The sequence below is a fragment of the Sciurus vulgaris genome (genome assembly GCF_902686455.1).
Source record: "Sciurus vulgaris genome assembly, chromosome: 6".
Lineage (NCBI taxonomy): Eukaryota > Metazoa > Chordata > Mammalia > Rodentia > Sciuridae > Sciurus > Sciurus vulgaris.
The window spans coordinates 912735-925666 of NC_136466.1; the positions used below are offsets into that span (position 1 = coordinate 912735).

Here is a 12932-nt window from a genome sequence, read left to right on the forward strand (position 1 = left end):
GAATGGTTTCTGGGGTAGTGGGGAAGAAGATCTACGGGAACTCTGTAAGAACCTGGGGTAATAAAACTGCTTGAGGAAGATCGTGTAAGAGTCGTCATTGCGAGCGACAATGACCTACTTGTTTTTCAAAAAAAAAAAAAAATTAAAAGTAAACACCTTGTCACTGAGAAAAAATGGCAAATTAACTTCTCAATTGATCCAACATAAGCAAGCAGGTACTCATGGGTTCTTTTCTTCTTGACATGTAATAACTGTACCTATTTCTAGGGTATGTGTATGCAAAGTGCAGTCATCAAATATTTGGAACCACACAAAAATATAGGAACTAGAAATATAATCGTAAATGAATACCATCATAATTAAATATACACAAAACCAATACTGATACCAAAGATTCTTATTAGGGGCGAGGAAAAACTCTCACCATGTTTACCTAATTTGTTAGATTCCAAGACCACTCGAAATTGACAGGAGGTTTACTTAGTTATTTCCTCCTAGTTGGACAAGATGACCATCATTATTTGAAATGCTTATATTCTTTGGAACTCCAGAAGTTTCTGATCTACAGTAAAGTGTAGAAGTAGGAACCCGAATCCGAGGCAGGGAAATGCAGCTGCTGAAAACCGCGTCTCCCCAGAGCGCAGGAGCAGAGAGAGCGCGCCCGCGGCTCCGCCCCAGCGTCTCCGCCTGGCGCCCGGGAGCGGCAGCGGGCGCCCCGGGCCTGGAGAAAGCCTTTGCCGGCTGGGCCCTGCACGCGCGCCTTCCAGGACTCGTGCAGCCTGGACGGCGCGGCTCCTGGGGAGGCCACTCCATGCCGTCTCAGGGCAGGCCCAGCCGTGGCTCTGCAGCAGCCCCTGCTCGACATGGGGAGGCGCCAGGGCCTCTGTTCTTGGTTTCAAACCGTATCCTCCTGTATCTTTTCTGAACTTGAGTGAACACAACAAAAGTCAAGAACAAGCACGCAAAAAAATAGGTGTGTAAGATTATTGATACACACACGTGAAAAGTCGCAAGACATGAGTAACATCGACGTGACTCTCCAGAAGGTCTGCAGATTCGCGAAATGAGAATTTAAAACCATAAGCAATCTAACTGGCCCCTCCTGAATTCAAAAACACATTCGATGCTTTTCCTAAGGTAGGCTGACCTTCCCCATTGTCTTAAGACGAGGATGAAGCTCACCTGAGATCTAATCCCCCCAGAGAAGAAGCGGAGAATGCTGTGGGAAAACCAAAGTAGTGTGGGAATGCAGCAGGAGGGCGTGACACCAACACTCGGGCTGAAGGATGTGTTTTGTAGAACATGTTGAAAGAAAATTCTCCATGATCATGTTACCCAAAATAACATATTTTTTTCTTGTAAAAGTGTCAAATTTATTTCAATATCTGGTTTCATTTTTAAATTGGAGCTGTTGGACAATTACTTAACAAAATTCATTCTCAGAGGTGCAGAAAACATTAATAAGCTATTAAATATAGTGAATAAAATTACCAGCCATGCATTTAGAAAAGCCATGTTTAATAGTCAAAAGTTCCAGTCACACTGCCTCACTGAAAGATCCTTGAGTTGTGCACTTCAGTCACACCACTGTCATGGTGAATATGATTCACCCCATCTGTGCACTTACTGCTATGCCCAACAACACCCAGACGTTGTCTTTCTTTACCATTGAAGAAGTATGACGTAGCCGTTAACTCTGCAAAAGAAATGTGGAATTCTAATTTTTCACCTCAGACTTGTTGGATCAAAAAGTACAGAACATCACTACCCATGAGTTGAAGAATGGAATAAAACCCAAAGTCCCACTGGCATAATCAACAAATTATCTGATGAGACTTTTTAACTATCTCACAGTTCTGATCAACACAAGAATAAACTGGGTCCAAAGTACCAATGGCATTTGGCATTTTTACTGCAAGCTTTAAATCATAGTGTTATTCTTCTCAACAACTCAGCTCTTAAGAAAGTGGCAGTATTATTAAGTATAAAAATTGTTATAACCAGAAGGGAGTATTCTACACGGTTAGGAGAATTCTTTATAAAATTAGGTTTTAAAAATGAGAATGTCTTGATAATTGCCAGTTGCCTCAAAGGCTAAAATCAGAAAAAAAAAAAAAAGTGAAGAAAATAGACCTATATACTCATTGATTGATACTACTTTACTTTGAGAAACCCAGAACTGATCACATTTCAAGGAATAAGCAATAATGATAAAAGACGTGACTAATATACTGTATCACCTTTAAGCCAGAGCAGCCTTTTTACCTGAGAGGATAATTCTCCCATACTCTTGACGCCTTTGTCCAGAACAGGATCCCATGTTAAGTCACTTTTTGAACACAGTTCAAAATCTATTCTCCACAGAACGTTTTCACTTCTGCAAAATGGCTTGAGGGGAAAGACGGCAATGACCTCGTGGATCAGGAGGACTCTGTCGTCCAGACTGAGTGTCCCATATCTGAAATGCGTGGGGCCAGAAGTGTTTGATCTTTTCAGCTTTTGGAGTATTTGCATATACATAATGAGCTATCTTGAGGACAAATCTGAGTCCAAACACAAAAATTCATTTGTTTCATGTAACTTGAAGGTGATTTACGTGATATTTTCAGTGTACTTGTGTTTCGACTGAGGCCCCTCAAGAGCTCAAGTGTGGGCTTTTTCACTCATGACATCATGTTTGTGCACAAAAAGTTTCGGATTTGGGGGCATTTGGGGTTTGGGATTTTCTGATTAGGGATGCTCAACCTGTTACAATAAATGCTCATTGGTAATAATTGCCGGTAGATACCAGCAAACTTCTATACCCAAGCCTAAAACCACAGCTTTGGGGTGAAAAGTAACATGATTCTCCCATGTGATCAGCTTTCATTTACTCAGTCATACCATCATGAAACTCAGAGAAACCTGAGTCCCTCCGGAGCTGCGTGATTCCCCAAATGACCTTCTCCCATGCAGAGCCTGTTCATTCCTTCTGTCCCTTCTCAGCCACTTAGCTTTTGCAATATCTGCGTGTTTTCTTTTGCTCCTTCTCCCTGGCTTCAGTCATCCGGTCCATTTCCATGCTCAAGTACTCTTCTCTAATTTTGTCTGGGGGTTATCAGTGAGCCAAGCATGATTTCAGATGACCCTTGGTGGTTTTCTTTATTTGGTTCCACAGTATACTTCTGGGAGGTTTAAATTTGCCAGGCCGGAAGCTGGAAGGCCAGAAAATAATATTTTAAAAACATGGTTGGAGATATTTATTTTTTCTTGGGGTAAGCAATTCACCTGGACTACTTTTACTCTCATACTGCTTTTCGGGTGAAGGCCAGAGGCTCGCCTTATAAGAAATAAGATCCTTTGCGTAGTTCACAGCTTCTTCCCTCCATGTAAAGATCAAGACCTGTCCTACCTGAACTCTGCAGAGCACTGTACCTGAAGCCAATGCGTCTGTGTTCAGGAACTCACAAAGGAAGCTGCCAGCCGACCCAGGAGCTTTGTGCAGGGCACCCAGCCCGAGGTGAAAGGAGAGAGGCCCTTCGCCCAGGCCTCCGCGAGAGCCACGGGGAGGACGCCTGGGACCCCTGCACTCCAGGGCGGAGGCCTGTAAGCCACACGCTTAGTGGTGAAGGCCAATCCTGGGGAGGGTCAGACCTGGCATCCTACAGTGGACATGCCAGAGGCCCAGAGAGCCAGCATCTCCCCAGCAACAGGGCTGTGGATCCAATACCAACACCCACCCTCGGAGTCCCAGGCTCGGCCAAGGCCAAACCCCAAGCACAGAGCCTCCAGTTTAGAGTTCCGGCTGGCAGCCAGGGGAGGAGCACAAGGAGGTTGACTGAACAAGCCCCGCCCTGACCCAGGGTCACAGAGCCAGAGTGAATGCAAAGGATGAAAGTCACCCCGTTTTGACCACCTCAGCAGACACAAGCCCCGTCGTTTACATTGTTGTTTTCCCTCCTTTTTTCCTCCAAATTCTCATTTTTGTTCTTTTTTAAAATTTTGAAAAATTTTAAAATTTTAAAAATCTCATTTCATCATATTTCGTCCTTTTTTCTATTCTGCAAGATTGTGTGCGCGTGTGCACGCATGTTGTGTGTGTGCGTGTGCACGTGCGTGTTCTCACTGCGTGGGCTGCTCTGGCCGGGCTGCGGCTCAGCCTGGAGGGACTGAGGTGGCGGCGTGACCACAGTGGGTCTGGGCTGCTCTGATCCTGCCTGCGTCTGCTCCCACGCGGCTCCTGCTCCTTCGCTGCACTGTCCTCCCTGTCCTCCCACCGGCAGCCAGGTCTCCGGTCTCTCTCTGTCTCTGACTACCTCATTACTTTGAGGTATTTTCACCCCTCCGTCCTAGCAGCCCCACCTGCGGCCTCTCTGCAGCGCTCCTCTGCTCACCTTTGACTTATTCCTCCCTCCTCCTGCTTCCTGCCCTATCTCCTCGACACTCAGGAAACGGCAATTCCGGAGTCTGGGAGGGCTACGTAGTGGGTAGCTCCGGCCCCATCCGCATTGTAGGGGTTATTAACAGTGATGACCTAGTACTGGGGATTGAACCCAAGGGTGCTTAACCCCTGAGCCACATCCCCAGCCCTTTTTGTATTTTATTTAGAGACAGGGTCTCACTGAGTTGCTGAGGCTGACTTTGAACTTGCAGTCCTTCTGCCTCAGCCTCCCAGACTGCTGGGACCACAGGTTTGGGCCACCGTGGCTGGCAAATCAAGTCTTCCAGGTGAGCCCAAGGGAGTGGGAATCTGGGCCACGGGGCTGGAAACAGCTTCTCTCCTGCCTGCCCTGCTCCTCCCGTGGGCAAGCAGCTAAGATGTGAGGACCTGAGTTACTGAGGGTGGACTTTGTTGGGTCCTAGCCTGAGCCAATCTGTTGCATGTCAAGTGAAGGGGAACATGAGACAGCGGACCAGCCAAGTGTGCCGGGGATACCACGCCTGCAGGAGCCCAGTCTGTGCTTGCAGCAATAAACCACAGGGGGAGATAGCAAATTCAGAAACCCAAGGAAGTCATGCTAACCTGAGCCAATGAGACGACATGGCAAAGAAGAGTACAGCCACTTAGGCAGGAAGAGGGATAAGCAAGAACCAGGATGTAGTGTGTTCGGCACGTGCCTTGGACAGCACAGGAAAGGCCTGGCACAGGGGACTCCCTGTTGGGACCCCGACTGCCCTCGAATGCTTCCTTCCCACCACCAGAGCCAACGAGCCAGGCAGCTGTTGTGGCTGTGTGCTGTCCTGCTCTGTGACAGCCCTGCAGATTCCAGCTTGGCCCAGGGGACCACGCCCATGCAACTAGGGTCAGTCCAGCCGTGGCATGCCCTGCAGCAGCTCCTCAGGGTGTGGGCCATGCTGCTGGCAGCCCTGCTGCTGCAGGCAGTGGCTCCAGGCCCAGCTGCTCCTCCACCGCGAGATGCAGGTCAGCCACAGCCTCCTGGCTACAGACCCGGCACAGCCAGGCCTCTTGGCTGTGGTCCTACACACCTTGATTCCCACCTGTGCCGTCTTTCTCAGGAATGAGCTAGCAGGCCTCGCAGGACAGCCTTCCCATGCCGTCCTGAGGAGAGCTGCTGGTGGACAGGGGTTCCCCTCCAACCTGAAGGCCCATCCAGCAATCTGCACCCTCATGGACTCTCCAGAAGGACCGGCTCCTTACACGGCCACCTCAGGACTTGGGGAGGCTCCTCAGACCCTGGGGCTCAGACTGCTGCTGCTGACTTGCCCCCATGCTCACCTCTTTCTGCTCAATCCCTACCCTCCAACCTCGAGCCGGGGACGCCTCTCCCCTCTGCTCTGGTCTTCAGTCTGCTGAGGCTCACCTGGGCCTGTGAAGCTCTACCTAGACAAAGCTGCAAGGACATGTCACAGCTGGGTGGTGCTTACCCGGTGTCCCCGAGCCAGGGCGGCGAGTCAGACTAGGATATCAAATCAAGACAAATGCAAGCAATACGCCGAGAAGAATGGGTGAACCTGGGATCGACGGGTGAGCTCTGATGAGCCGGGGGCTAACTCCCCGGGATGGAGTCTGCGGCCTGTTTGAGTGGGCGGGGCACTGGGGCGGTCAGGGTGGAGAGCCTCTTGCAGGAAGAGGCGGAGGGAGGCAGGAGCAGCCCTGGAGCTCAGCAGCTGAGGCCTCCTCCACCTCTGGGACACGCTTGTTTCTGACCCTGGTGTTTTGCTGGACTTCTCAGACGAAGGCTCCAAGACCTCCTGCACACCCTCTGTGGTAGCCAGAACCAGGGTGTGCCGACAGAGTAGTGCAGGCCGAGTCCACGCCCTGACCTCTCAGAGTCTGTCAAAGGCGAGGTCCCCTGGATGGTCACAGACTTCGTAGACGACTTTGTTCAACACAACATTGTTCAGGAGGATGGAATTCTTTCAGGCGCATTGCCTGAAAGTCGAAGGAATGAGACTTGTTCAGTGGACCTGAGACACTCCAGGCAACTCCAGGCAGCCAGCACAAGTGCCAGGGCGTCCTCTGCCACCTGGGATTGCAGCTGTGACCTGGAAAACAGCCGTGAGGACACAGAAGGTCTCTACGGCCACCAGAACCACACTGCCCACGAGACAGAGGCAGGGGCATGTGAAATTTCATTTGATTTTGGTTAAAAAACAAAAGTTAGATCATGTGAACACGCGCAGCATGAGCACACCTTATTCTGAAACAGGTATTGGGTACGTAGGTGTCAAAGTCTGAGCTGTCCACCCGAAGGGAGGCACGCTTTCCCACCGCAGGTCAAAAGGCACACACGGGACAAAATGAACCATGCCAATGCTTCCAGGTCACACGTGACAAAATAAGTCACACTGAAGCCAGCGTGGGCCACTGTAGGAAAATCCCTGCTCAGGTTTTGCCAGATGTAGGAAGCAAGCAAGCACCCAGCTCAGGACCTGCTCCTGTTTAACTTCTTGATCACTCTGCCCCTCAGGAGCCGCTGTACTTTCAACAACAAAGAAGAGTCGAAGAGCTTTTCACCTTCCGTGAGACCCAATCCTACATTCCAAAACTCACACTTAGGATGGCCTCTGCAGGGAGCATGGTGGCCCTGGCCAAGAACCCTGCCGGAAACACGGAAGACCCGTCTGTGAGGCACCACAGGGATCCCAGCTGCAGTCAGGACCAGGCACCGGCCTCATCCCGGAAGCACCGCTGCTGGGCTCACAGTGGCCACGTGGCCTCCCCTCCTGCTGCTCGCCCGTCACAGCTGCTCTCAGTCCTGACCACCTGACACCCCAAACTGAGGACTGTTCCCCATTAGGCCTCCCTCTGAGGGTCTCAGAAGTCAACACCGAACAGATGGTGGATAAAAGTGGTTCTCAGGGGAGAAGCGAAAAGCAACGGAAGAGATAAGCAAAGCTGGCCATCAGGATGCAGGGCCCACCCAGCCACAGACGCCCAGGAAAGGGCAACGGCTGGTATTGGCCTGCAGCCGCGGTGCAACAGGGGTGCGCTCGCTGCTTCCCACCACATCATGGTGCCATGACCCACCCAGCCTGCTCAGGGATGTCCTGCTGACGGTAGCCCACTCCCCTGTGTCCCTGGAACAGCACAGCACACGTGCTCCCGAACGCACTGTTGGCTGACCATGGCTGAGGACTCCTGGACGAGCTGACAGGAGGGTGCATCTTCATGTCCCTTGACACAGGTATGTCACAGCAGAAACTGGCTGTGCAGCACACTCCTTGAAACAAAAAGAAAAGTGAAGATGCCGTTGCTGAGAAGAGATCTAACAGGACTAAAACAGAAATGCTGGAATCCTGGGAGGGTGAATGGAGCACAAAATACCTTGGGGAGGAGGGCGTGGAACACGCCTGGCTAGGCACCGAGGGAGTGCTCCACCACAGCCAGGTGCAGAGAATGGGGGCCTGCCTAGACACCGAGGGAGTGCTCCACCACAGCCAGCTGCAGAGAATGGGGGCCTGCCTAGGCACCGAGGGAGTGCTCCACCACAGCCAGCTGCAGAGAATGGGGGCCTGCCTAGGCACCGAGGGAGTGCTCCACCACAACCAGCTGCAGAGAATGGGGGCCTGCCTAGGCACCGAGGGAGTGCTCCACCACAGCCAGCTGCAGAGAATGGGGGCCTGCCTAGGCACCGAGGGAGTGCTCCACCACAGCCAGCTGCAGAGAATGGGGGCCTGCCTAGGCACCGAGGGAGTGCTCCACCACAGCCAGCTGCAGAGAATGGGGGCCTGGCTAGGCACCGAGGGAGTGCTCCACCACAGCCAGCTGCAGAGAATGGGGGCCTGCCTAGGCACCGAGGGAGTGCTCCACCACAGCCAGCTGCAGAGAATGGGGGCCTGGCTAGGCACCGAGGGAGTGCTCCACCACAGAGAGCTGCAGAGAATGGGGGCCTGCCTAGGCACCGAGGGAGTGCTCCACCACAGCCAGCTGCAGAGAATGGGGGCCTGGCTAGGCACCGAGGGAGTGCTCCACCACAGCCAGCTGCAGAGAATGGGGGTCTGCCTAGGCACCGAGGGAGTGCTCCACCACAGCCAGCTGCAGAGAATGGGGGCCTGCCTAGGCACCGAGGGAGTGCTCCACCACAGCCAGCTGCAGAGAATGGGGGCCTGCCTAGGCACCGAGGGAGTGCTCCACCACAGCCAGCTGCAGAGAATGGGGGCCTGCCTAGGCACCGAGGGAGTGCTCCACCACAACCAGCTGCAGAGAATGGGGGCCTGCCTAGGCACCGAGGGAGTGCTCCACCACAGCCAGCTGCAGAGAATGGGGGCCTGCCTAGGCACCGAGGGAGTGCTCCACCACAGCCAGCTGCAGAGAATGGGGGCCTGCCTAGGCACCGAGGGAGTGCTCCACCACAGCCAGCTGCAGAGAATGGGGGCCTGGCTAGGCACCGAGGGAGTGCTCCACCACAGCCAGCTGCAGAGAATGGGGGCCTGCCTAGGCACCGAGGGAGTGCTCCACCACAGCCAGCTGCAGAGAATGGGGGCCTGGCTAGGCACCGAGGGAGTGCTCCACCACAGAGAGCTGCAGAGAATGGGGGCCTGCCTAGGCACCGAGGGAGTGCTCCACCACAGCCAGCTGCAGAGAATGGGGGCCTGGCTAGGCACCGAGGGAGTGCTCCACCACAGCCAGCTGCAGAGAATGGGGGTCTGCCTAGGCACCGAGGGAGTGCTCCACCACAGCCAGCTGCAGAGAATGGGGGCCTGCCTAGGCACCGAGGGAGTGCTCCACCACAGCCAGCTGCAGAGAATGGGGGCCTGGCTAGGCACCGAGGGAGTGCTCCACCACAGCCAGCTGCAGAGAATGGGGGCCTGGCTAGGCACCGAGGGAGTGCTCCACCACAGAGAGCTGCAGAGAATGGGGGCCTGCCTAGGCACCGAGGGAGTGCTCCACCACAGAGAGCTGCAGAGAATGGGGGCCTGCCTAGGCACCGAGGGAGTGCTCCACCACAGCCAGCTGCAGAGAATGGGGGCCTGCCTAGGCACTGAGGGAGTGCTCCACAACAGAGAGCTGCAGAAAATGGGGCCTAGAGGCCGCTGTGCTGGCAGTCCGGGCACTGCAAGCAAGGCGTGCTCGGGCTGCCAGTACTGGGCTGATGGCGCAGGGCTGGGCGGGCTTCTCTGAGGAGGAGCTGAGGAGGCTGAAGCAGAACAAAGATCCATTTGAACCACAACGCCGTCTCCCTGGGAAGAAAACCCGACACAACTTCAGCGAGAAAAAGCCCGTCCAGAGCAGAGCCAGAAACTTGGACTTCAGGATGGACCAGGCTCATCACCTCCAGAGCAGCTACTTTCTGCTCCAAAACAGAGACTTAACACTCAAGAACCACGTTCTCCCCCCCTACTCTTCCCAGTCCTCTTACAGTCCCCTCTCCTGCTGGTGATGGAGAACCACAGGGTATTAAAAGTCAGGGAAGGGAACCAGGACTTGAGAATTCCCAGGCTGGTCACAGGAAAGTCGAGCTCCTACCTCCAAAGCCAGATTGCAAATTGGAGAAAAAGAAAGTGGAATTGCTAGCAAGAAAAATCTCGCTGGGAAGTCCTCCAACAGGAACAGCGACTGATGGAAGAAAAAAATAAACCTAAGAAAGCTCTTTGGGCTAAAGCAATTGCAGAAAGATCTAAAAGAACTCAGGCAGAGACCATGAAATTAAAGCGGATCCAGAAGGAGTTGCAGGCTTTAGATGACATGGTATCTGCTGACACTGGAATCCTCAGGAACCGGATCGATCAGGCCAGCCTGGACTGTTCATATGCACAGAAGCGATTTGACAGGGCCGAAGCTGAGTACATTACAGCAAAGCTAGATCTGCAGCGGAAGACTGAGATAAAGGAGCAACTCACTGAGCACCTTTGCACAATCATAGAGCGGAACGAGCTTTGGAAAGCCCAGAAGTTGGAGGAGCTGATGAAGCAGCTGGATGTGCAAGCTGATGAGGAGACCTTGGAACTCGAGGTAGAGGCAGAAAGACTGCTTCGTGAACAGGAAGCGGAAGCAGGGAAGCATGAGGCCCTTGGAGAGAGGCCATGTCAGTCTGCTGAGGAGAGTGCCAAAGAGGACAAAAAGCCGCAGGAGCAGTCTGCTTGCCTGGAGGTAGACAAACAGCGTGGAAGTTCTAGCAGCTTCCCCCATGTGAGTCCAGACTGCCCAAACCAAGGGGTCAATGATGTGCCAGCAGCTCTGGCCACATGAAGTGCCAGTGTTCTTTTTAGCTAATATGATATTCAGTGAAGTATATTCTCTGCAATAGATCATGCCCTGGTCTCTTAAAAGGGCCTCTTTAAAACTTGATTTTTGAATCTGTGATTAGTTTTAGTAGGGTAACATGTTTGGCCATTGCAGAGTCCCCAATGATGATCGTCTTATAGCAGGGGCATATTTCACCCCAATTTCAACCAGTTGTTCCTTTAACCCTTACTACTGGGTTAAATAAGTGACTTAAACGATGAAGAGCATGAAACCCTTGACTCAAGCCCCAGCACCACAAAAAGAAGAAAAGGGTAGAAGAAAAATTACATGGTTAGAGTGATTTTAGACCAAGTAAATACAAAAAGTAAATTAAAAATGACACTCATTACCTAATGACACTTATTTAACTTCTCCTGGGAGAAGTGTTGAAATGGAATGTAATCAATTAAAGACACAAAAATTAATGCGTAAAGAGTGGAAGATCAGGTCTTCCTGATCTTACTAGAGTTGTAAAATTCAACTTGGAAATAGTAGTTTATATACCAAACTACATAGCATATGCTATAGTATAGTGTAAGCTATAAAGAATAGTTTTATATAAAGAACAAAACCACTTCAGGCAACATTACTTTTGTATTTAATTTGCCTTTAAATGGTTTTAGTTTACCATCTGAATTTTTGTTAGTTGATACACACACATATATGTATGTAAAAGTCCTATGTATGTGTAACTTTACTTTTAAAGTATTCTCTTTTTAAATAACAAATTGATCAGGTTAATTTAGACAGTGAAAACATTTCTAACATAAGGCTGAAAATAATATGGAAGATCTTATTGCTATTTTTGATTTTTCAAAAAATTGATGTATTTTCTTTCTAATGTTACTTGTAAATGTATGTTTTGTATGTTGAATATAAATTATCTGGCATAAAGCATTTTATTACGTTAATACTTGGTTAATTACCTGTTGCAAATACTTGACCACTACATTGTGCTATATGTGAAGATGTATATAAATATTGTAACTTTGTCATGAAATCTGTGACTCTTACATTAAATTATGATCTATTTATCAGAAATTCCCCAAAATAAAAATAATTTCATCTTAAGTTTTTAGAACAGGAACTACTATAAAAAGATAAGAAACAATATAATGTTATCTATAATAGTTTTTTGAAAAGTTGGGACATACTATTTTTAAGTGGGTTCAGTTGAGGATATTATCTTTTGGTAGTTTGGGTGATATTTGTACTTGCATGTCATTTAGTTACTGACCTCTCTCAACAGAAGCATTTATATAGGACCTATGTTTTTATTTATGGATATCATACATAAAAACTGAAAGCTTCATTGCCCAAGACAGTCTTATTTTTTTAAGGAGTAAATCAGTCTGATGTATTTATAGTATGACTTTTCATTTACCCTAAAAACACGAGTTTCAAAAGATGACTGTTGAGGCGGGGTGTGTCAGTGATGCACTTGGGATCTCCTCCTAGTAGATACAGTCATCCACTTTTGTATGAGAATTTATTAACAAATAAAGTTCTGTAATATTGTTTAAAAAAAAAAAGAAAATGGGGGCCTACATAGACACTGCGGGAGTGCTCCACCACAGACCACTGCAGAAATGGGGGCCAGGCTAGGCACTGAGGGAGTGCTCCACCACAGACAGCTGCAGAGAATGGGGGCCTGGCTAGGCACCAAGGGATTGCTCCACCAAAGCCAGCCTGTAGAGAATCGGGGCCTGGCTAGGCACCGAGGGAGTGCTCCACCAAAGCCAGCCTACAGAGAATGGGGGCCTAGGGAGACACTGAGGGAGTGCTCCAACATGGTCAGGTGCAGAGAATGGGGGCCTGGCTAGGCACTGAGGGAGTGCTCCACCACAGACAGCTGCAGACAATGGGGGCCTGGCTAGGCACTGAGGGAGTGCTTCACCAAAGCCAGCCTGTAGAGAATGGGGGCCTGGCTAGGCACCAAGGGATTGCTCCACCAAAGCCAGCCTGTAGAGAATGGGGGCCTGGCTAGGCACCGAGGGAGTGCTCCACCAAAGCCAGCCTACAGAGAATGGGGGCCTAGGGAGACACTGAGGGAATGCTCCACTATACTCAGATGCTGAGGACAGGGGACTGGCTAGGGGCTGGGGGAGTGCTCCACCAGAGCCAGCTGCAGATAATGGGGGCCTGGCAAAGCACTGAGGGAGCGCTCCACCACAGCCACTTGCAGAGAATTGGGACCTGGTCAGGCACTGAGGGAGTGCTCCACCAAAGCTAGCCTGCAGCGAATGGAGGCCTGGCTAGGTGC

At 50.9% G+C, this 12932-nt stretch overlaps 1 long non-coding RNA gene and 1 pseudogene across 3 annotated transcripts in view; one reads left to right on the plus strand and one right to left on the minus strand.

Moving 5' to 3' along the window:
• LOC306663292 overlaps nt 1-12932 on the minus strand; it is a 726016-nt gene that overhangs the window by 25550 nt on the left and 687534 nt on the right. The gene's annotated exons all lie outside the window — the stretch shown is intronic.
• On the plus strand, nt 9516-11898 carry LOC306663914 (RAB6-interacting golgin-like; annotated as a pseudogene). The gene has a single exon. The product of its transcript is annotated as an RAB6-interacting golgin-like (transcript).